Source organism: Cervus elaphus, chromosome 3, assembly GCF_910594005.1.
Source record: "Cervus elaphus chromosome 3, mCerEla1.1, whole genome shotgun sequence".
Classification (NCBI taxonomy): domain Eukaryota; kingdom Metazoa; phylum Chordata; class Mammalia; order Artiodactyla; family Cervidae; genus Cervus; species Cervus elaphus.
The window spans coordinates 30161347-30184327 of NC_057817.1; the positions used below are offsets into that span (position 1 = coordinate 30161347).

At 41.4% G+C, this 22981-nt stretch overlaps 2 protein-coding genes across 3 annotated transcripts in view; both read right to left on the bottom strand.

Annotated features, from left to right (window-relative positions):
* Nucleotides 1–22621, bottom strand: part of SPATS2 (spermatogenesis associated serine rich 2) — a 148294-nt gene extending 125673 nt beyond the window's left edge. Inside the window, exons 1-2 of one of the 2 annotated variants that reach the window (XM_043884932.1) lie at nt 22117–22621; nt 19558–19623 (exon numbers count right to left, since the gene is read on the bottom strand). The gene's annotated coding sequence lies outside the window, so the exon portion shown is untranslated. The remainder of the gene's footprint in view (nt 1–19557; nt 19624–22116) is intronic. The other variant, XM_043884925.1, reaches the window with a different exon arrangement.
* Nucleotides 1–22981, bottom strand: part of LOC122682197 (tubulin alpha-1C chain-like) — a 1110822-nt gene that overhangs the window by 993253 nt on the left and 94588 nt on the right. The gene's annotated exons all lie outside the window — the stretch shown is intronic.

Here is a 22981-nt window from a genome sequence, read left to right on the forward strand (position 1 = left end):
GACTCTACAATACTGTTCCTAAGTCTCAGTGATTTCAATTTCACACTGATAACCTAACACTCATCTCTCTGAATTCTTATCTCACTTCTCTTAATTTCATGCTTCCAATGATCTTGTCCTTCACCTACACAGCCTACAACAATGCCTCCACAATCTCAATTTTTATATCCCACTCTCTGACCACGACCTACTTTCTTTATAGCTCCATCTCTCACCAACTCAGATTCCATTATCTTTTGATCCCACCACAACCTTCAATTAATTGATTGTACCATCTTTTCACCACCTCTTGGCAACTTCACCCCCCATTCCCTCCTAACTTGGTTTAAATTTCACACTGTATTATCACAATCACTCTCTTGCATATATTTTCTATTGCCTTGACCCTCTCATGTTCTGTTCTACGATCTTGGAAAAAACCTGTCTCTAGTTAAATCCACCCCAAATGTACAACACTGCAGGTGAAAGTCGCTGAAAGAAAAAACCATATTGACTAATCTCACTCTAAATTCATGACCACAAACCTCGACAGGCCCTTAATGCCACCAACAATACTACAGTATTTCCCTGGGGCAGCCACTCTCACCCTCTCCCCATCAAGTTCACACCTTCTCCATTCTCTACAAACCACCATTCACGTCCTCTGTCTCTAGGCTGAGCACTTTGATTCCTTACTCACTGAGAATATTAAAACAACAGAAGAAAACTTTCACAAACTCCTATTGCCAAAGCAATCCACCTACTTGATGGTGTGCTTGAGATATATATTTTGAAGATGAAAGCAATAAGAACTGGAGAAGGATCTGATGTGAGGTATGGGGAAGAGAAAGGAATCAAAGATGACTTTCTCAACAAGGCTCTCCCTTACCACTTCTCTGCCTCAGTCTCTCAGCTGCACTCGCTCGCTCTCTCACAAACACACAAGCACACAGTCACATGCTCACACAGCGTCCCTGTCTCCTTTCCTGTTTTTTGTTTTGCTTTTTCCAATACCAGTTAACCATTAACTGAAATACTAAACATTTCACTCCTCTGCTTGATATCTGCCTTCTTCTACCAGAGTATAAACTATATGCAGGCAAAGATTTTTAAGGTTAGTTCACTACTGCAGACCAGAAAAATAGTAGGAACTCAATAATATTTTGTTAAAAAAATGAACGGTTTCTGGCATGAGCAAATGGTTGAATGGTGGTGTCATTTACACAGAAAAAGAGTATCTTATTGAGGGAAGAACCAGTCTTTATACAAAGGAGCTTATACTCTAGTGAGAGAAAGACACTGAAACATACATTTACAACAAATTAGGATTCTATGATTTGTCAAATCTACGATTAACAGCAAAATTGAAGAATATTCTATGATCCTATTTTTATCAAAATGTATGCTTTTACATATACATACACACTTGTATAGGCATGTTTGTATGTGTACTTGCACACACAACACATACATATATGTTTCGGCAACTATACAGAAAAAGTTCTGGAAGGATAAAATACCAAACTGTTAGCCTGTGGGGCAACAAAAGTACTATGTATGGGAAATGAGACTGAAGAAAGGGTCAAGAGACTTTCACTTTTCACTTTATATATGTTTTGCAATAAGCATATCTCATCTTCCCTAGTGGCTCATATGGTAAAGAATCTGCTGGCAATGCAAGAGACCTGGGTCAGGAAGATCCCCTGGAATAGGAAATGGCAACCCATTCCAATATGTTTGCCTGGAGAATTCCATGGACAGAGGAGCCTGGTGAGCTACAGTCCATGGGGTCACATAGAATCAGACACAACCGAGTGACTAACACACACATATTCATATTTCTCTTATAAAGATGAAAAAAGAAAAAAATTCCTTCCTAAAAGGAAAAAAAATTATTTAACGGAAGATTAACATCCAGAGTATAAAAAACTTCTATACAACAAATTTTAAAATGCGAAAGTATATAAAAAGTCATTTTACAAAAAAAAAAAAAGTCATTTTACAAAGAAATATAGTCAATAAACATACACAGCACACTCAACATCATGTTTAATAAAGAAAAACAAAAACACTTTTATTTCATCAGATAATAGCAAATATTGTAATTGTGTAGGTTCGTTATCTACAACTACTGGTTGGAGTGCAAACTGCTACTATTTTTTAAAGTTTAGTGAGCAAAAGAGTAAATAATGTTATAATCCAGAGAATAATAAATACCCAAGAGTCCACAGTGTGTAAATAATAAATTATTAAATAAATAAGTGGAGGACAAGTACAAGCTTCTTTACAGAAAAATTCTAATTAATAAATGTAGAAGTAATGAGTGAAGTAGAAAATAACCATTAAGATACCACAGTAATAACTGCTACATACAAAATCTATTGATGAATGCTAAAGTTAACAGGTGAACTTTTGGGACTTCCCTGGTGGCCCAGTGGCTAAGACTCTGCGCTCCCAATGCCAGGGGCCAGGGTTTGATCCCTGGATGGGGAACTAGATCCCACATGCTGCAGCTAGGGGTTCATGTGTCTCAACTAAAGATCTCGCCGGCTGCAACTAAGATCTAGTGCAGCTAAATAAATAATAAATATTAAAAAAAAAAAAAAAAAAAAACAGGTGAACTTTTAAGAGAAACAGTGTATTTGCATAGCCTCAAAATATTGCCCTAAAATACTTACTGTGGGACTTCCCTGGTGGCTCAGTGGTAAACAATCCTCCTGGCAATGCAGGAGATATGGGCTCGATCCCTGATCCAGGAAGATCCCACATGTCATGGAGTTCAACTAAGCCCATGGACCACAACTACTGAGCTTGTGCTCTAGAGCCCAGGAGCCTACTGAGTCCATGCGCCGAAACTACTGAAGCCCACATGCCCCAGAGCCCGCGCTCAGCAACAAAAGAAATCGCTGTAAAGAAAAGCCTGCACGTGGCAATGAAACAGTAGCCCCCATTCTCAGCAACTAGAGAAAAGCCCACGCGGCAAATAAGACCCAGCACAGCCATAACAAATAAATAAATGTAGTTAAAAAAAAATTTTACTGTGGAGGTTTAAACACATGCCCAAATTCTTTGAGACTTCTCCAGGTGGGAGAAGTTAACTCCCCTCTCCATGAGTGTGGATTGGACTTGGTGACTCACCTTTAACACAATAAGGAAATAGAAAAGCAGAAATCAGTGAAGAAACCCAGGAGGCACCACCTCAGTGAAGTCATGAAGGTGAACACTGCCAGTACTGACACGTCGGTATCATCAACCCCCACATATAACACTGAGAAGGGCACATCCGTTCTGTGGTATTCTTCCCCCAAAATCTATAACCTCTGTCTCGTCACAAGAAAGCATCGAACAAACCTACAACTGACCAGTGCTCTTCAAAAGTGTCAAGACAGTGAAAAAGATAAGGAGGAAAACTGTCACAGATGGGAGAACACTAGAGAAATGATGGCTAATTGCAATGTGGGATCCTGAACTGGACTCAATGACTTTTTAGAATATAAATAGAAAAACTGAGTCCAAATAAAGTCTAAAGTTTAATACTACTATACCAATGTTAATTTCTCAGTTTTCATAAATACACTACAGTTATGGAAGATGTTGACAGTAGGAGAAACTAGAGAAAGGGGATATAAGAACTCTATCTACTATCTTTATTCTTCTGTAAATATAAAATTATTTCAAAATAAAAAAATGTTTTTTAAAAAAAAGCAAGTTGGCAAGATTCACTAAAATTTTTCACATGGACCACAACCTTGTCTAACTCAATGAAACTATGAGCCATGCCATGTAGGGCCATCAACATGGATGGGTCATGGTGGAGAGTTCTGACAAAACGTGGTTCACTGGAGAAGGGAATGGAAAACCATTCAGTATTCTTGTCTTGAGAAACCTAAGAACAGTATGAAAAGGCAACAAGTATGACACTGAAAGATGAACCCCCCCAGGTCGGCAGGTGCCCAACATGCTACTGGAGAAGAGCAGAGAAACAGCTCCAGAAGTAATGAAGAGGGTGAGTCAAAGCAGAAACAATGCCCAGTTGTGGATGTGTCTGGTGGTGAAAGTAAAGTCCGATACTGTAAAGAACAATATTGCATAGGAACCTGGAATGTTAGGTCCATAAATCGAGGTAAATTACAAGTGGCCAAACAGGAGATGGCAACAATGAACACGGACATTTTAGGAATCAGTGAACTAAAATGGACCAGAATGGGCGAATTAATTCAGATGACCATTATATCTACCAATGTGGGCAAAGATTCCTTAGAAGAAATGGAGTAGCCCTCATATTCAACAAAAGAGTCCAAAATGCAGTACTTGGGAGCAATCTCAAAAACGACAGAATCATCTCTGTTCATTTCCAAAGCAAGCCATTCAATATCACAGTAATCCAAGTCTATGCCCCAACCAGTAATGCTGGAGAAGCTAAACGGTTCAAAGAAGACCTACAAGACCTTCTAGAACTAACACGCAAAAAAAGATGTCCTTTTCATCACAGGGGACTGGAATGTAGGAAGTCAAGAGATACCTGGAGTAACAGGCAAATCTGGTCTTGGAATAAAAAATGAAGCAGAGCAAACGCTAACAGAGTTTTACTAAGAGAACACACTGGTCATAGCAAACACCCTCTTCCAACAACACAAGAGATGACTCTACACATAGAAATCACCAGATGGTCAATATCGAAATCAGATTAATTATAATCTTTGCAGCCAAAGATGGAGAAGCTCTATATAGTCAGCAAAAATAAGACCGAGAGCTAACTGTGGCTCAGATCATGAACTCCTAATTCCAAAATTCAGACTTAAACTGAAGAAAGTAGGGAAAACCTCTAGGCCATTAACGTATGACCTAAATCAAATCCCTTCTGATTATACAGTATAAGAGACAAATAGATTCAAGGGATTAGATCTGATAGAGTGCCTGAAGAACTATGGACAGAGTTTGGTGACACTGTACAGGAGGAGATATCAAGACCATCTCCAAGAAAAAGAAAAGCAAAATGGCAAAATGGTTGTCTGAGGAGGCCTTGAAAATAGCTGAGAAAAGAAGAGAAGCTAAAAGGCAAAGGAGAAAAGGAAAAATATACCCATCTGAATGCAGAATTCCAAGAATAGCAAGGAGAGAAAAGAAAGACTTCCTCAGCAATCAATGTAAAGAAATAGAGGAAAACAAGAGTGGGAAAGACTAGAGATATCATCAAGAAAATCAGAGATACCAAGGGAACATTTCATGCAAAGATGGGCACAATAAAGGACAGAAATGGTATGGACCTAACAGAAGCAGAAGATATTAAGAAGAGGTGGCAAGAATACACAGAAGAACTATACAAAAAAGATCTTCATGACCCAGATAACCATGATGGTGTGATCACTCACCTAGAGTCAGACATTCTGGAATGCCAAGTCAAGTGGGCCTTACGAAACATCACTATGAACAAAGCCAGTGTAAGTGATCGAACTCCAGCTGAGCTATTTCAAATCCTAAACGATGATGCTGTGAAAATGCTGCACTCAATATGTCAGCAAATTTGGAAAACTCAACAGTGGCCACAGGACTGGAAAAGGTTAGTTTTCTTCCAATCCCAAAGAAAGGCAATGCCAAAGAATGTTCAAACTATTGCACAACTGCACTCATTTCACATGCTAGCAAAGTAATGCTCAAAATTTTCCAAGCTAGGCTTCAACAGTATGTGAAACAAGAACTTCCAGGTGTTCAAGCTGGCTTTAGAAAAGACAGAGAAACCAGAAATCAAAATTGCCAACATCCACCGGATCACAGAAAAAGCAAGGGAATTCCAGAAAAACATCTACTTCTGACTCATTGACTACACTAAAGCCTTTGACTGTGTGGATCACAACAAACTGTGGAAAATTCTTAAACAGACAGGAACACCAGACCACTTTACCTGCCTCCTGAGAAACCTGTATGCAGGTCAAGAAGCAACAGTTAGAACCGGACATGGGACAGACTGGTTCCAAATGTGGAAAGGAGTATGTTAAGGCTGCTTATTTAACTTATATGCAGAGTTCAGTTCAGTTGCTCAGTCGTGTCCAACTCTTTGCGACCCTATGGACTGCAGCACACCAGGCTTCCCTGTCCATAACCAACTCCCAGAGCTTGCTTAAACTCATGTCCATTGAGTCAGTGAAGCCATCCAACCATATCAACTTCTGTCGTCCCCTTCTCCTCCTCCTCCCTTCAATCTTTCTCAGCATCAGGGTCTTTTCCAATGAGTCAGTTCTTCGCATCAAGTGGCCAAAGTATTGGAGTTTCAGCTTCAGCTTCAGTCCTCCTAGTGAATATTCAGGATCGGTTTCCTTTAGAATTGACAAGTTGGATCTCCTTGCAGTCCAAGGGACTCTCAAGAGTCTTCAACACCACAATTCAAAAGAATCAATTCTTCGGCACTCAGCTTTCTGTATAGTCCAACTCCCACATCCATACAGGACTACTGGAAAAACCATAGCTTTGACTAGACGGACCTTTGTTGGCCAAGTAATGGCTCTGCTTTTTAATACACTGTCTAAGTTGGTCATAGCTTTTCTTCCAAGAAACAAGTGTCTTTTAATTTTGTGGCCACAGTCATCATCTGCAGTGATTTTGGAGCCCAAGAAAATAAAGTCTATCACTGTTTCCGTTGTTTCCCCAGCTATTTTCCATGAAGTGATGGGACCGGATGCCATGATCTTAGTTTTTTGAATGGTGAGTTTTAAGACAGCTTTTTCACTCTCCTCTTTCACTTTCAAGAGGCTCTTTAGTTCCTCTTTGCTTTCTGCCATAAGGGTGGTGTCATCTCCGTATCTGAGGTTACTGATATTTCTCCCGGCAATCTTGATTTTAGCTTGTGCTTCATCCAGCCCGGCATTTCTCTGCGTAAGAGTACATCATGAGAAATGCCAGGCTGGATGAAGCACAAGCTGGAATCAAGACTGCTGGGAGAAATATCAGTAACCTCAGATATGCAAATGACACCACCCTTATGGCAGAAAGCAAAGAGGAACTAAAGAGCCTCTTGATGAAGATGAAAGAGGTGAAAAAGCTGGCTAAAAACTCACCATTCAGAAAACTAAGATCATGGCATCCGGTCCCATCATTTCATGGCAAATAGCTGGGAAACAATGGAAACAGTGACAGACTTTATTTTCTTGGGCTCCAAAATCACTGCAGATGATGACTGCGGCCACAAAATTAAAAGACACTTGTTTCTTGGAAGAAAAGCTATGACCAAAAAAAAAAAAAAAGAAAAGCTATGACCAACTTAGTGTATTAAAAAGCTGAGACAGGGCTTCCCTCTTGGCTCAGTGGTAAAGAATCCGTCTACCATTGCAGGAGACACGGGTTCAATCCCTGATCTGGGAAGATCCCACATGCCGCAGAGCAGCTAAGCCTGCGCGCCACAACTACTGAGCCTCTGCTCTAGAGCCCAGGAGCCACAACTACTGAAGCCCATGCACCCCAGAGCCTGTGCTCTGCAACAGAAACCACTGCAATGAGAAGCCATCACACTGCAACTAGAGAAAAGCCCGAGTAACAACAAAGTCCCAGCACAGCCAAAAATAAATAAATTTTAAAAATTATTAAAAAAAAAAAAAGCTGAGACATTACTTTGCCAACAAAGATCCATCTAGTCAAAGTTATGGTTTTTCCAGTAGTCATTTATGGATGTTAGAGTTGGACTATAAAGAAAGCTGAGCACTGAAGAATTGATGCTTTTGAACTGTGATGTTGAAGAAGACTCCTGAGAGTCCACCGGACTGCAAGGAGATCAAACCAGTCAATTCGAAAGGAAATCAATCCTAAGTATTCATTAGAAAGGCTAATGAAGCTAAAGCTCCAATATTTTGTCCACCTGAAGGAAAGAGCCGACTCACTGCAAAAGACCCTGATGCTGCCAAAGACTGAGGAAAGAGCAGAAGGGGACGACAGAGGACAAGATGGTTGGATGGCATCACTGACTCAATGGACATGAGTTTGAGCAAGCTCTGGGAGATGGTGAAAGACAGGGAAGCCTGGAGTGCTGCAGTCCATGGGGTCACAAAGAGTCGGATGTGACTGAGTGACTGAACACCACCACCACCAAGGCTTTTAGAATAATATACCCTTTTACTTAGCAATCCACTTCTAGAACCTAGAAAAACACTCATATATGTCCCACAAGAGGCCTATTTAAAAAAAAAAAGTACTCGCTGTGACTTCTCTGGTGGTCCAGTATTAAGAATCTGCTTTCCAATGCAAGGGACATGTTTCAATCCCTAGTCAGGGACCTAAGACCCCACATGCTGTGGGGCAACTAAGCCCGCATGCCACAACTACTGAGTCCACTCGCTCTGGAGCCTGCGGCACATCTAGAGAGAAGCCCCAGCACCACAATGAAAGATCCCTGTGTGCTGCAACTAGGACCTGATGCAGTCAAATAAATACTTTTTTTTTTTTTTTAAGTATTCACTGAAGCACTGTTAGAAACTACAACAGATAGATGCATACAGGTATCTATATACCTCCAGAGATAGCTATAGGTATACATATATTTCCATCAATTGGGAAATGGTTAAAAAAAAACAGTATATGTATATTATGGAATGAACATCATGCAGAGGTTAAAAGAATAAAATGGATCTGTACATACTGATGTGAAGAAAAATCTCCAAAACATGTTAAGAGGAAGATATAGAATAGTATATAAAATATCATAAAATAACCATACAAAAAATATTTTATAGATGTATGTAAACATAAGCAGAATAATCTGAAAGGGTTCACACTAGGGTTATAACAGGATTAACTCTGGAGAGAGGAATGTTACTGTGGAGGAGAGTTATTACTGGGAAGGACAAGGATTAAGGATCAAGGTAAAGGAACTCTTTCACTCTACATATTTCTATAGTGTGTGAAGTTTTCAATATTTATAAATTACTTTGCAGTAAAAAATAAGGAAAAAGTGAGCCTTTCACACACTATAAAAATTCTTATATCAGCAAAGAATAACCCTGGAAGGACAAACTTCCAGGAAGTACTACCCACAGCTTTCTTCAGGGAAGAGAACTGGAAAAACTATTTTTGCCATTTACTTCTGAACTCTTTAATTTTGTGCATGCACTGATTTTACCATGTGGATGCACTGATTTTTAAAAATTTAATGTGCATTTTGTAAGTACAGGGCTTCCCTGGTGGCCCAGACGGTAAAGAATCTGCCTGCAAGGTAGGAGACTTGGGTTCGATCCCTGGGTCAAGAAGATCCTCTCAAAGAGGGCATGGCAACCCACTCCAGTGTTCTTGCCTGGAGAATCCCTACGGACAGAGGAACCTAGCAGGTTCCAGTCCATGGGGTCACAGAGAGTTGGATATCACTGACTAAGCACAGCACACATGATAAAAGTGCTATTCTGAAAGTACGTTACAGATTTAAAAGCCCAAAAGAAAAGTGTTTGATTTGCCTAAAAGACTTCAGAAAGGCAAGAGTTCCTCCCAACAGACTTACTACAAGGCATTCCAGGCAGAATTCAGGGGAATTCAGGTAATGGGCCAAGACACAGAGGCATCACAAAAGATAGGAGGGTTCAGAGATGAGGCCTAAAGAATAAAGCATGGGACTATAGGACGGATTTGAATAATCGCCACTTCCTGAAAGTGTACACTCTTTTGCCTTTTTCAAGAAAATAATCAAGTTTTGACTTATACACAGTATGTTCTGCCTAAAGCAACTACCCCTACTCCACATCATGATATAATGAAATGAGTACATCTATCCACAAACCTGGCAAATACATTCATCGGTTCTAGATGGATATACCGACCATAGGGTAAGATTCTAAATTAATAATTATTTTTATCTCCTATTCTATCTTCTTCTTTTGACCACCCCATAAAGCCAAGCAGCAATATGCATAAAAACAATGATACACCAACTGCATACCACTCAGTATAAAAGGTAGGATACCCTGACCCAGTTTCCAAAAAATTTTGATTACAGCATTTATAACAAATGTCTTATAAAGGGTAGAATGAAGAAGAATTATCTAAATCTGAGCTATAACTTACCCGGTGGCTCAACAATAAAGAATCCTCCTACCAATGCAGGAGACTCAAGAGACAAGGGTTGGATCCTGGGGTTGGTAAGATCCCCTGGAAAAAGGAATGGCTACCCACTTCAGAATTCTTGCTTGGAGAACTCCATGGGCAGAGGGGCAGAAGAGGCTGATGGGCTACATAGAGTCCATGGGGTCTCAAAGAATCAGACAGGAATGAACAACACCCTGTAACTAGATGACATTTATGCTTTATGTGTGTGTGTGTTTAGTCACTCAGTCGTATCCAACTCTTTGCAGCCCCATGGACTATAGCCCACCAGACTACATTGTCCATGGAATTTCTCAGGGAAGAATACTGTAGCTGGTTGCCTTTTCCTACTACGGATCTTCCCAACTCAGAGATCAAACCCATGTCTCTGGCATCTCCTGCATTGGCAGGCAGGTTCTTTACCACTGATCTACCTGGGAAGCCCAAAGCTTTATATTAATTGTTGCTGTTCAGTCACCAAGTCTTGTCCGACTCTGCAACCCCATGGACTAAGGCACACCAGGCTTCCTGATCACTTCACTATCTCCCAGAGTTTGCTCAAATTCATGTCCATGAGTCAGTGATGCCATCCAACCGTCTCATCCTCTGTCATTCTCTTCCTCTTGCCCTTAATCTTTCCAGCATCAGGGTCTTTTCAAATGAGTCGATTTTTCGCATCAGGTGGCCAAAGTACTGGAGCTTCAGCATCAGTCTTTCTAATGAATACTAAGGATTGATTTCTTCTAGGATTGACTGGTTTGATCTCCTTGCTGTCCAAGGGACTCTCAAGAGTCTTCCGCAGCACCACAATCCGAAAGCATCAATTCTTCGGCACTGGTCCAATTCTTCTTTATGATCCAACTCTCACATCCCTACATGACTACTGGAGAAAACATAGCTTTGACTACACAGACCTTTGTTCACAAAGTGATGTTTCTGCTTTTTAATATGCTGGCTAGGTTTGTCATAGCTTTTCTTCCAAGGAGCAAGCATCTTTTAATTTTGTGGCTGCAGTCACCATCCGCAGTGATTTTGGAGCCCCCAAAAATAAAATCTGTCACTGTTTCTACTTTTCCCTCAGCTATTTACATGAAGTGATGGGACTGGATACCACGATCTTAGTATTTTAAATGTTGAATTTTAAGCCAGCTTTTCACTCTCTTTCATCTTCATCAAGAGGCTCTTTAGTTCCTCTTTGCTTTCTGCCGTAAGAGTGTATATCTGCATATCTGAGATTATTGACATTTCTCCTGGTAATCTTGATTCCAGCTTGTGAGTCTTTTAGCCTGGCATTTTGCATGATGTACTCTGCATATGGGCTTCCCAGGTGGCACTAGTAGTAAAGAACTCGCCTTACAATGCAAAGGATGTAAGAAACACAGGTTCAATCCCTGGGTTAGGAAGATCCCCAGGAGGGCATGGCAACCCACTCCAGTATTCTTGCCTACAGAATCCCATGGACAGGGGAGCCTGGTGAGCTACAGTCCATAGGTTGCAAAGAGTTGGGACACAACTGAAGTGACTTAGCACGCATGCGAGAGTTCTGCATATAAATTAAATAGGCGGGGTGAAAACAGGTGGGACAATATACTACCTTGTACTCCTTTCTCAATTCTGAACCAATCCATTGTTCCATCTTTGGTTCTAACTGTTGCTTCTTGTTCTACATGCAGGTTTCTGAGGATACAAGTAAGGTGCTCTGGTACTCCCATCTCTTTTAAGAATTTTTCAGTTTGTTATGATCTACAGTCAAAAGCTTTAGTGTAGTCAGAAGCAGATTTTTTTTGTTGGAATTCCCTTGCCTTTTCTATGATCCAGTGGATGTTGGCAATTTGATCTCTGGTTCTTCTGCCTTTTCTAAATCCAGCTTGAACATCTGGAAGTTCTTGGTTCACATACTACTGAAGCCTAGCTTGAAGGATTTTGAGTATTACCTTGCTAGCATGTGCAATGAGCACAACTGTATGGTAGTTTGAACATTCTTTGGCATTGCCTTTCGTTGGGACTGGAATGAAAACTGACCTTTCCCAGTACTGTGGCCACTGCTGAGTTCATATTTGCTGGCATATTGAGTGCAGCACTTTAACAGCATCATCGTTTAAGATTTGAAATAGCTCAACTGGAATTCCATCACCTACACTAGCTCTGTTCACAGTGATGCTTCCTAAGGCTCACTTGACTTCACACTCCAGGATGTCTGGTTCTAGGTGAGTGACCACACCATCATGGTTCTCCAGACCATTAAGATCATAGTTCTTCTGTGTATTCTTGCCATGTCTTCTTAATCTTTCCTGCTTCGGCTAGGTCCTTGCTGTTTCTATCTTTTATTTTGCTCATCTTTGCACGAAATGTTCCCTTGGTATCTCCAATTTTCTTGAAGAGATCTCTAGTCTTCCCCATTCTATTGTTTTCCTCTATTTATTCGCATGGTTCCCTTAAGAAGGCTTTCTTCTCTCTCTTTGCTATTCTCTGGAACTCTGTATTCAGTTGGGTGTATCTTTCCCTTTCTCCTTTGCCTTTAGCTTCTCTTCTTTACTCAGCTATTTGTAAGCCCCTCTCAGACAACCACTTTGCCTTCCTGCATTTCTTTCTCCTGGGGATAGTTTTGGTCACCACCTCCTGTACAATGTTACAAACTCCCATCCACAGTTCTTCAGGCACTCTGTCTACCAGATCTAATCCCTTGAATCAACTTGTCACCTCCACTGTATAATCATAAGGGATTTGATTTAGTTCACACCTGAATGGTCTGCAGTCCACGGTTAGAAGAGTCGGACACGACTGAGTGACTGAACACCACCACCACTACCTGAATGGTCTAGCGGTTTTCTCTCCTTTCTTCAATTTAAGCCTGAATTTTGCAAAAGGAGCTGATGATCTGAGCCACAATGAGCTTCGGGTCTTGTTTTTGCTGACTACATAGAGCTTCTCCTTCTTCGGCTGCAAAGGATATATCAATCTGATTTCAGTATTGGCCATCTGGTAATGTCCATGTATAGAGTCGTCTCTTGCGTTGTTGGAAGAGTGTGTCTGCTATGACCATTGTGTTCTCTTGACAAAACTGTAAGCCTTTGCCCTGCTTCATTTTGTATTCTAAGGCCAAACTTGACTGTTACTCTAAGTATCTCCTGACTTCCTACTTTTGCATTCCAATACCTAATGATGAAAACAATATATTTTTTTGGTGTTAGTTCCAGAAAGTCTTGTAGGTCATCATAGAACCATTTAATTTCAGCTTCTTCAGCATCAGTGGTTGGGGCGCAGATTTGAATTACTGTGATGCTGAATGGTTTGCCTTGGAAATGAACTGAGATCATTTTGTTTTTTCTGAGATTGCACCCAAGTACTGCATTTAGGACTCTTTTGTTGACTAAGAAGCTCTTAGGAACAAACTAAACATTAACGAAACATTGATTTCTGCCAAAGATAAACTGATTTTATGCACATATCTCCCTAATTTCTTGATTTGGGAGCATCGATCCAAAGTAAATTATCAACACTACCAGAGTCTAACTTTTATTGACAGCAAATGATAGGTTTTTTTTTTTTTGCCTGTCCACTCCTATTTGGAAAAGCTATGCAACATTTCCTTCCAACTCAGGTCACATGTACCAAAAATAATTATAATATTAAGTGCCTACTATGTGCACTCACTGATCTAAGCGTTACTAACTATTAAAAATCAACAGTCATAACTCAACAAAAAGACAATCTAGTTTAAAACCAGGCAAAGGACTTAAATAGACATTTCTCCAAAGAAGATACACAAAAGACCAATAAGCGCATGAAAAGATATTAAACATCACCAGTCATTAGTAAGGAAATGCAAATAAAATTCACAATACCATTTCATACCTACAAAGATGGCTATAATCAAAGAAAAAAAGGAAAATAACAAGTATCAGCAAAGATGTAGAGAAACTGGAACCCTTGTGCACTGCTGGTGAGAATGTAAAATAGTATAGCCACTGTGGAAAACAGTATGGCAGTTACCCAAAAAGAAATCTACATGATTCAGGAATTCCACCCTCAGGAATAAACCCAAAAGAATTGAAAACAGGGATTCAAACAAAAAATGGTACAAGAATGTTCAAAGCAGCATTACTCATAACAGTCAAAAGGCAGAAATGAAACAACTGCCCATCAACAGAAAAAATGGATAAACAAAATATGATATATCTACACAGTGGGATAGTATTCAGCTACAAAAATGAATGAAGTACTGACACACGGTACAACATGGATGAACCTCAAAAACACTATGCTACATCAAAGAAGCCAGACACAAAAAATCACATATTACATGATTCCTTTTACTTGAAATATCCAGAACAGGTAAATTTGCAGAGATTGGTGGTTAACAAAGACGGGGCGGGGGGTTGGGGGGAAGAATGAGGAGAGACTGCATAATGGGTATATGGCCTCCTCTGGGGTTGATGTAACAGTTCTGGAATTATATACAGTGATGATTGTACAACACAGTGAATTTATTAAATACCACTGAATTGTATGCTTTAAAAGAGTTAATTTTATGCATTGTGGATTTCATTTCAGAAAAAAAAAAAATCCAATAGTCCTGACAATCCTGTGCAGATTCAGAAACACAGACAACAGGCTCAGAGAAATTACTTGACCAAATCCACAGAGGGAGTACTAGACAGAACAGAGATTCAGAGCCAGATTTCTGCTCTTTTTTCTTAATATTGATAAGAAAGTAGGACCTTCATAGCCCTTTTCCCCATCAAATAAAATTTTATGCCAGGGACTTTCCTGGTGGTCCAGTGGTTAAGAATCTGCCTGCCAATGCAGGGGACATGGGTTGGATCCCCGATCTGGGAAGCTTCCACATGCCACAGGGCAACTAAGCCTGTGCACCACAACTACTGAAGTTCACGTGCCTTAGAGCCTGTGCTCCACAACAGGAGAAGCCACTGCAACAAGAAGCACGTGCATCGCAACTAGAGAATAAGCTTCACTCACTGTAACAGGAGAATAACATCACATAACAATATTGCGTAGTCTAACTTATTGCATCATCGTAACATTATGGGCTGGCAGACAAATGACAAATGTCAAACAACTTTTAAAAGATCTTCAAGGAATTCCTTGGCAGTTAACTAGACAGGACTCAGCTCTTTCACTGCTAGGGCTGAAGTTCGAGCCCTGGTCAGGGAACTATGATCCTGAAAGCCTTGTGGCATGGCAAAAAAATTAAAAACAAAAAAAGACCTCCATAAAATACAAGCTTTGAATAGTGAAAGAGGTGAAAATAATTACCCAACAAAGCTTTGTTTAAAGTACTGTCAACTTAACAAAGAAATTAGATAGTCTTCTCAAGAAACCGTGTGTGTACTGACTGGTAAGATGTAACAAATCATCAAGTTTGCATCTGAGTTAAATGGCTGACTCAGTCTTTGGTGGTTCTGTACCACAGTACCACCTTATAGGACCACTGAGGTCCTATAACACCTTAATTTCCTGTCATTCCATCATAGTTATAAATAAGCTTCACTGTTCCCATCAAATGTGAGGGAGCCTCTAATGATGAGATCCTTATCCTGAAAGCTTGTGCAGGACATGCAGGTAGGTTATGATGGCAATTTACTTTATATAAAGATATAAGAGGTTATTAACCAAAGTCAGAGAGAGTCACTTCCACCACACACTAGTGCACATTTTTAATCAATGTCAGTAGAAAACACCAAGACGAGCCAGCAGTGGGCTGACCACACTGCATGTTGTAATCAGAGACTAAGTAGATAATTTAAAGTACTGCTCTACTGGGCTTTCCAGCTGGCTCAGTGGTAAAGAACTTGCCTGCCGATGCAGGAGACGAGGGTTCGATCCCTGGGTCAGGAAGATCCCCTGGAGGAGGAAATGGTTACCCACTCCAGTATTCTTGCCTGGAAAACCCCATGGAAAGAGGGCTGGTGGGCTGCAGTTCATGGAGTTGCAAACAGTTGGACACAACTTAGTGACTGAGCACACAGGCATTGCTCTACTACTGATGGTAACCTTAAACAGAAGCATTTGCTACTGGACAGATCACACGTATTCAAGAGAGGAAAGACTGTAGGTTTTACAAACAGGTCTCTCCAGTTTTATACAGCTCAATAAGAAGTAACATCATCAGCAGCATCTTCAAGTACAAAAGCTATCTTCACTTATCTAACATGACCCAACTATAATCATATAATGGCTTCATCACAAACCTCCTTCTCCTCAATCCCAACACCCTTTAACCAACTCTAAAGAACACACAGACACAAATACACACTCCACAACTAGTAATCATGTCATTTTGCTAATTAAGTAATATAAAAAAATCCTAACCAACAATCCAAGGTTGTCATTTAGGGTTTGCACTAGTAAGAATCGCTGTGTAACTCCTAACCACAAATTAGTCAGAGGACAATGACTGCAGAGGCCTTAAGCTGGTGGTTATGTTCTCAGATCCTACAGAATATTTTAAGGCCTGGGGCTGCTGCAGAGTCAATGCAGAAGATACATGTATATTTCAGCAACCCACCACAATCAGCCACCATGGTAAATCTAAAGATGAAGAGTAGGGACTTCCCTGGTGGTCCAGTGGCTAAGACTCCATGCTCCCAGTGCAGGGGACCTGGGTTCAATCCCTGGTCAGGGAACTAGATCCCACATGCCACAACTAAAGAGTTTGTATGCCGCAAGTAAAGACCTGGTGCAAATAAATAAATAAATATTTTTTAAAAAAAAATAAATAAATAAAGATGAAGAGTAAATGTTGGCTTCTGGCCAATCCTTATATCCAGCAACCTAAAGATAAAGTGTTTGGATATTTAAAGTTAATATCCAAAACTTTAAAATCTTTTGGAGATATTTCAGAACCAACACACCACATCCAAGGTAAGTATAAACTCACTAAGATTCCGAAAGAGGCTCCCAGAAAATGGCATGTAAGCCTGAAGTCCCTTTGTAACCCAATAATCTCAAGAAGCAAGATGCAGGCATAATTAACCTCCTTGTGACAATTAGAAAAAATGAAATTGGAGGTTAGACCCATCCTAAGAAACAGTTCACTGTCAGCCTGCAGCTATTTCAATCTACTATATCCGGTACTATGTGACAACTCTGTCTCTCTCAAATATATAAAGGGAGGGAGAGAAAATCGACTCAAACAGTACTTCCTGTATTACAGCTACCTTCCTGAAATATTTAAAGCATATAGTAGGCACTCAAACTCTTTTCAATTAATAAAGGATACAGAAGGTAAGCAATAACCAGCAGTTCATACATGTCCCTTGGACAGCAAGATCAAACCAGTCAATCCTAAAGGAAATCAATCCTGAATATTCATTGGAAGGACTGATGCTGAAGCTCCAACACTTTGGCCACCTAATGCAAAGAGCCAACTCACTGGAAAAGATTCTGATGCTGGGAAAGACTGAGGGCAGGAGGAGAAGGAGGTGACAGAAGATGAGATGGCATCACTGACTCAATGGACACGAGTTTGAGCAAACTCTGGGAGATGGGGAAGGACAGGGAAACCTGGCGTGCTGCAGTCCACGTGGTCGCAAAGAGTTGGACATGACTGAGCGACTGAACAACAACAACATACATATAAAATATTCTGAAATGAAAAAAGCATCCTAAAAAAAAAAAAAAGCACCCTAAATTTTTCAACCAAAGGCAGCAAAGTGAACTGAAGATGATCTACACTACTGACACATTTTTCTTTTTCAATATTTATTTTTATTTTGGCTGCACCAGGTTGCAGCATGCGGGATCTTTAGTTATGGCATGTGAGCTCTTAGCTGCAGTATGTAGGATCTAGTTCCCTGACCAGGGGTCAAACCTGGGTCCCCAGCATTGGGAGTGTGGAGTCTTAGCCATCAGACCACCAGGGAAGTACCAGATTTTTCAAATATATACACAAATAAGATTCTTAAGATGATCATCCACAGTTATAGGTATGACTGAAAAAATCTGTGTATAACAAATGGTCCCTTCCACACTGGATATATTTCATACTTTAAAACAGAAACTCCTATTTTCTTCATCAACTAAAGCTCCTACAAGATTTTCAAAAGTACTTTTATTGCTAACTTGAACTCTATTTTAAGGTGCTTGCTAGATGTCTTGATATATATATATATAATTAGACAGAAGCTAAGAGAGAGCCATAAAAACTGGACAAATCATTTCCTGTGCAAGTGTCCTGCAAACTGGACAGAAAAAGTCAGTAGAGGAAACTGCAGCCCTCAAATATAAGGTCAAGGACTACCTTCAGGTGAACAAACAATAAAATCATCATTTAAAAGTAACCAAACTTGGGCTTCCCTGGATGCTCAGGGAAGGTAAAAAATCCACCTGCCAATGCAGGAAATACGATTCTATCCCTGGTCAGGGATGATCCCATATGCCTCGGAGCAACAAAGCCGGTTGGCCACAACTACTGAGCCTGTGATCTTGAGCCCAGGAGCCACAACTACTGAGCCCAGGTGCTACATCTACTGAAGTTCACATGCCTAGAGCCTGTGTTCCGCAACAAAAGAAGCCACAATAATGAGAAGCCCCAGCACTGCAACTAGAGAGTAGCCCCTGATCCGTGCAACCAGAGGAAAGCCCATGCAGCAACGAAGACCCTGCACTGCCAAAAAATAAATAAATAAAATTATATATAAAAAAGTAACCAAACTGCCACAAAAACTTAAACATAGGATAATCGTATGAACAGATATTGAACAGGTATTTGGACACTAATGTTCACAGCAGCATTACTCACAATAGCCAAAAGGTGGAATCAACCTGTGTCCAGTTATAGATGAATGAATAAATGAAATGTGGTATATGCATAATATGATGGAATATTACTCAGTTCTAAAAAGGAATGAACTTCTGACAAGGATAAAACACTGATGAACCTTGAAGACAACGTGCTAAGTGAAATAAGCCAGACACAAATGGACAAATACTATATACTTCCACTTATGTGCGGTACCTAGAATAATCATATTCCTAGAGACAGAAAAGTGCAATAGTGATTGCCAGGAGCTGGGGAAAAAGAAGAATGAGGAGTCATTCTTTAACAGGAATTTTGGTTTGGGATGATAAGAATGTTCTGGAGTTGGATGGTGGTGATGGTTTCACAGCAGTATGAATGGATTTAATGCCACTGAACTGTACACTTGAAAAAGTAGTTTAAATGATGTTACGTATATCTTACCACAATTTTTTTAAAGTAACCAAGCAAGAATGATGATCAAATCTTTGAGGCAAAAACATCAAGAAAAGTGGTAAGAGTCTGCAATAGGCATGCTTCACTGTCATCCTCCGAGCCTAGATGACCTGCCTGAAAGTCAAGACCTCAGAACAGGAGGGATGGACATGGCATTTTCATACACTACAGATTTATATATCGGTATCATATCACTGGCATATGATAGGAAGATATATTAGAAGGTGAACTACATTCTATAGGACATTTGTTAAATAATGAATGGGCTCCCCTTCCCAATATTTAAATCAGAAAAATATAAGCTTTACCTTTCAGTCTCCAATGTAAGCAGCAAGACAATCAGTTTTACTTCTAACAAAGCAGCATAGTGGATCCTAAAGAGTGAGTTTAATTTTCCAGTTTTTTTTTTTTTTTAATTTTCCAGTTTTAATAGGGTGCCTCTACAATGGAAACTGCAAGTAGCAATATAATAGTAAAAATATAAACTTCTTTCACCATCATTACAAAGTTACTTAACCTTTTCCAAGCCTCATCTAAAAGATGAGGATAATGCTTACCTTATAGGATTATTTGAAGATCTAATAAAGTAACATATATAAAACACACTGAGTTCAGTCAGTCCCTAGAATACCTAACTGCTCAACAAATAAAAATTCCCTCACCTCCTGCAATTCACTAGTATCTGTAGCCTTTCCTGCTCCTGATCAGCCTCCACAGGCTATGCTGATGTTTCGGCCATTAACCTCTGGCTCCTCCCTCAGGCCCCAGCTGTGTCTCTCGGTTCTAGTAGTTTTACTCCTGGTTTCTAAGAGGATCCTGTCTATATTTAGAGATAATGCCAGTACCAACTGTGGACTCAACAGGTGCCTGGAGGGCACTTGAGCATTCAGCAGTTTTCGATTGTTTTCCAGAGTTAATTGGTTTTGGCTCCACAACTGGCTGTCTTGACTTCCACAAGGAAGAGTGCCACGTATGCACAGTACTTCAGCAGTACACTAGACTAAACAGAAAATTAAGTGTGCTCACAGGACAAATCCTTAGCAAGAGGACATTTTTGCCTATTATCTGGAACCCAGAAGATTTGTTAAATCACAGGGGCAATAAACCTTCAAAAAACTCTACAGATGTAGCCCATCAACTCAATCTTTGTCTAGATCACTGTATCAGACCCAGGTTTCAACCAATTCATGCTGTTTATACAACCAAGATCAGAAGGAAAAAGCAGGTAGACAACATGGAACACTTAAAGGAGTGTCCAGAGTGGGTATGAATTCAGTTTTATTCACTACTAGTTTTGTGACCTTATTAAGTTATTTAATCTCTGAATTTATAAAACAGGAAATGATTATGAGGATTAAATTAAATGAGATGATACGTGGAAACCAATCTTAGCACTTCATTATCACTAATGAGGAAACTGCACTCACTTCTTGCTTTGTTCACTTTTTATAACAGAAGAAAAGTGACAATTTAGATCATTCTTTTTGGACCTTTATAAAATAGCCTAATGCTACTATCTGAGGCCAAGCTGAGAAATATAAACTGAAAAATTCCCAGAAATCTTAGATGAGTCAGCAAAACTTAATGCCTCAAAATAAAAGGCTTAATATGGACTATTTATGAATACATAATGGTAACTACAATTTCAAAATATGCAATCTGGTATCTAGTATCATCCAAAATTTGGTCTGGAAATCCAAGTATCAAGGAAATGCAAAGATCATACACAACCCCTGAAATACTTCCCCACAATATTTTCAAATCACCTGAATTCAAACTGGAAGGTACAAAATAGCCTGATAATTTGAAATCAGCATCAGGAATTTCTGGTGACAAAACCAAACTCTCTCCCACAATCATCAAACCAGTAGCAGACGGTACATGATCATTTCTCAGTGAGAAACCATAATTCTAACAAAGTACAGATAACTCAGATTTTATCAAGGCTGTTCATCACCTTTCAATGAACAAACTAACTCTTGGTTCTCCTCCAAACACCCTAAACTCTGCATTATCAATAACCAAGCTCAAAGCAAGATGCCTGTTTCTAGTGACCTGTCCTCTCCTGCTTCATTAACCGCAGGTAAATTACATAGAGAAGGGAAATAAATATTACAGGAACGCTTTATCAATGAAATGAACTATAAATGATAACCAAATTGTTAAAAGAGCAGCTTGTACTCCTTAGCAGAGGGACATGCCAGAGAAAAATCCACCTTCTAAAAGAACCCCGTCATCCTGGATGAATTAGAAAAATGCCACTCCAGTCCACCTAACCTATACTCTCTAACTGGACTTACTCTTCTGCTTTAATTCAAACCCAAACCACATCTATTTTATGTGTCTGCCCCTCTTGGCTCTATTTTCCGTCCCGTTTCCCGCCCCCCGCCCCCAATTCCAAAAATGCCCTCCTCTTTCTTATTTTCAAATCCCACTTTGCCCCCCAAATCCTAAGGACCTCAACACCCACGCAGATGACCTTACGCATTTCCGATGATTTCCAGTTCATTGTACTTCTCATACCAAATGATCGATTCTTTCATTCCTTTCGACCTCTCGTTGTTTCTTAAAACCCAGTACCCCACACACGCTCACATCAGAGTCCCCCCTCACTCCATTGTTTCCCCGGCCTATGCCTCTGGAAACCCCTCAACTCGGAACCGTGTGCTTCGGCCCGCCCCACTGACCCCAGAAACCTTTCACCATCTGGGCACTTCAGGTCTCAAAGGGTTCACGTCCCCTCCTCTCGGTACCCCAACCCCCAACAACTGCTCCCTCCCCGTGTGCCTTCCCTCAAGCCCGCTCTCTGCACCTCAGTGCCCTGCTTCATCCCTCCTCCACCCCTCCACCAGCTCCCAGAGCCTCACCTATCCCGGGCCCCCACAGTCGCCGCGTTCCCCAGTTCCGGCTCTGCGTCCCGGACGCTCTGGGGTCTGAGAAGAGGAAAGGAGCTCCGCCGCCGCCGCCTCCTCCTCTTCTAGAGCTGCAGCCGTCGCGCTCCTCCCCCAGCTCTCCCGGAGCCGGACGCCGCCCCGCCCCCACCGCCCCTTTCTCTGCTTCCCTCTTCGGCCGGGCGGCGGGCTGGGAATCGCAGCCGCGGCTGGGGCCGGAGTGCCAGCCGATCCGCACCGACCTCGCCGTGGCTCGAGCTCTTCGCCCCGCCCCGCAGTCCGCTCGGGCGCGTGCGCGCCCGCTAGCCAGCGCACAGGGCGCGTGCTCGCGCCAGCGCGAACCCGGCGCGCCGAGCTCGAGGCCGTTGCAGCCAACTGGCCCGCGAGTGAGGCCCGGGCGCGAGGCGCCCCCGCGAGCCGACGACCCGCGCACGGAAAGGCGCGAGGCGAGAGGTGGCCGCCTGTCCGTCGGGTTATAGCTCCTCCCGCCACCGGGTCCCTCGCGCCTCACACCGCCCTGTGGATCGCGCGCCCGAGTTGAGGAAGCTCGGGCGTCGCCGAGAATCGGGAAGAACGATGCAGGGAAGGGATTGGAAGAGTGGGTTGGGGAACAAACTAGATGGGAGTCGGGAGGGGTGTGGGACACGAGCTCGGAGCCGCGCGCAGAATGGCTAGTCCCAGAAAGAGCTGGGCGGCGTAGGGTGGGGGGGACAGCACGCGCTGGGAGTAGAGGGCCAGAGCTGGAACTGCCGGAAAGAGCCGAAACTCCCCCGGAGGTTGCCGAAGGCGGCCGCCTCGAGGGGAACCGTTCGAGGGGCTTTTCTCTGGATCCCGGCGGGAC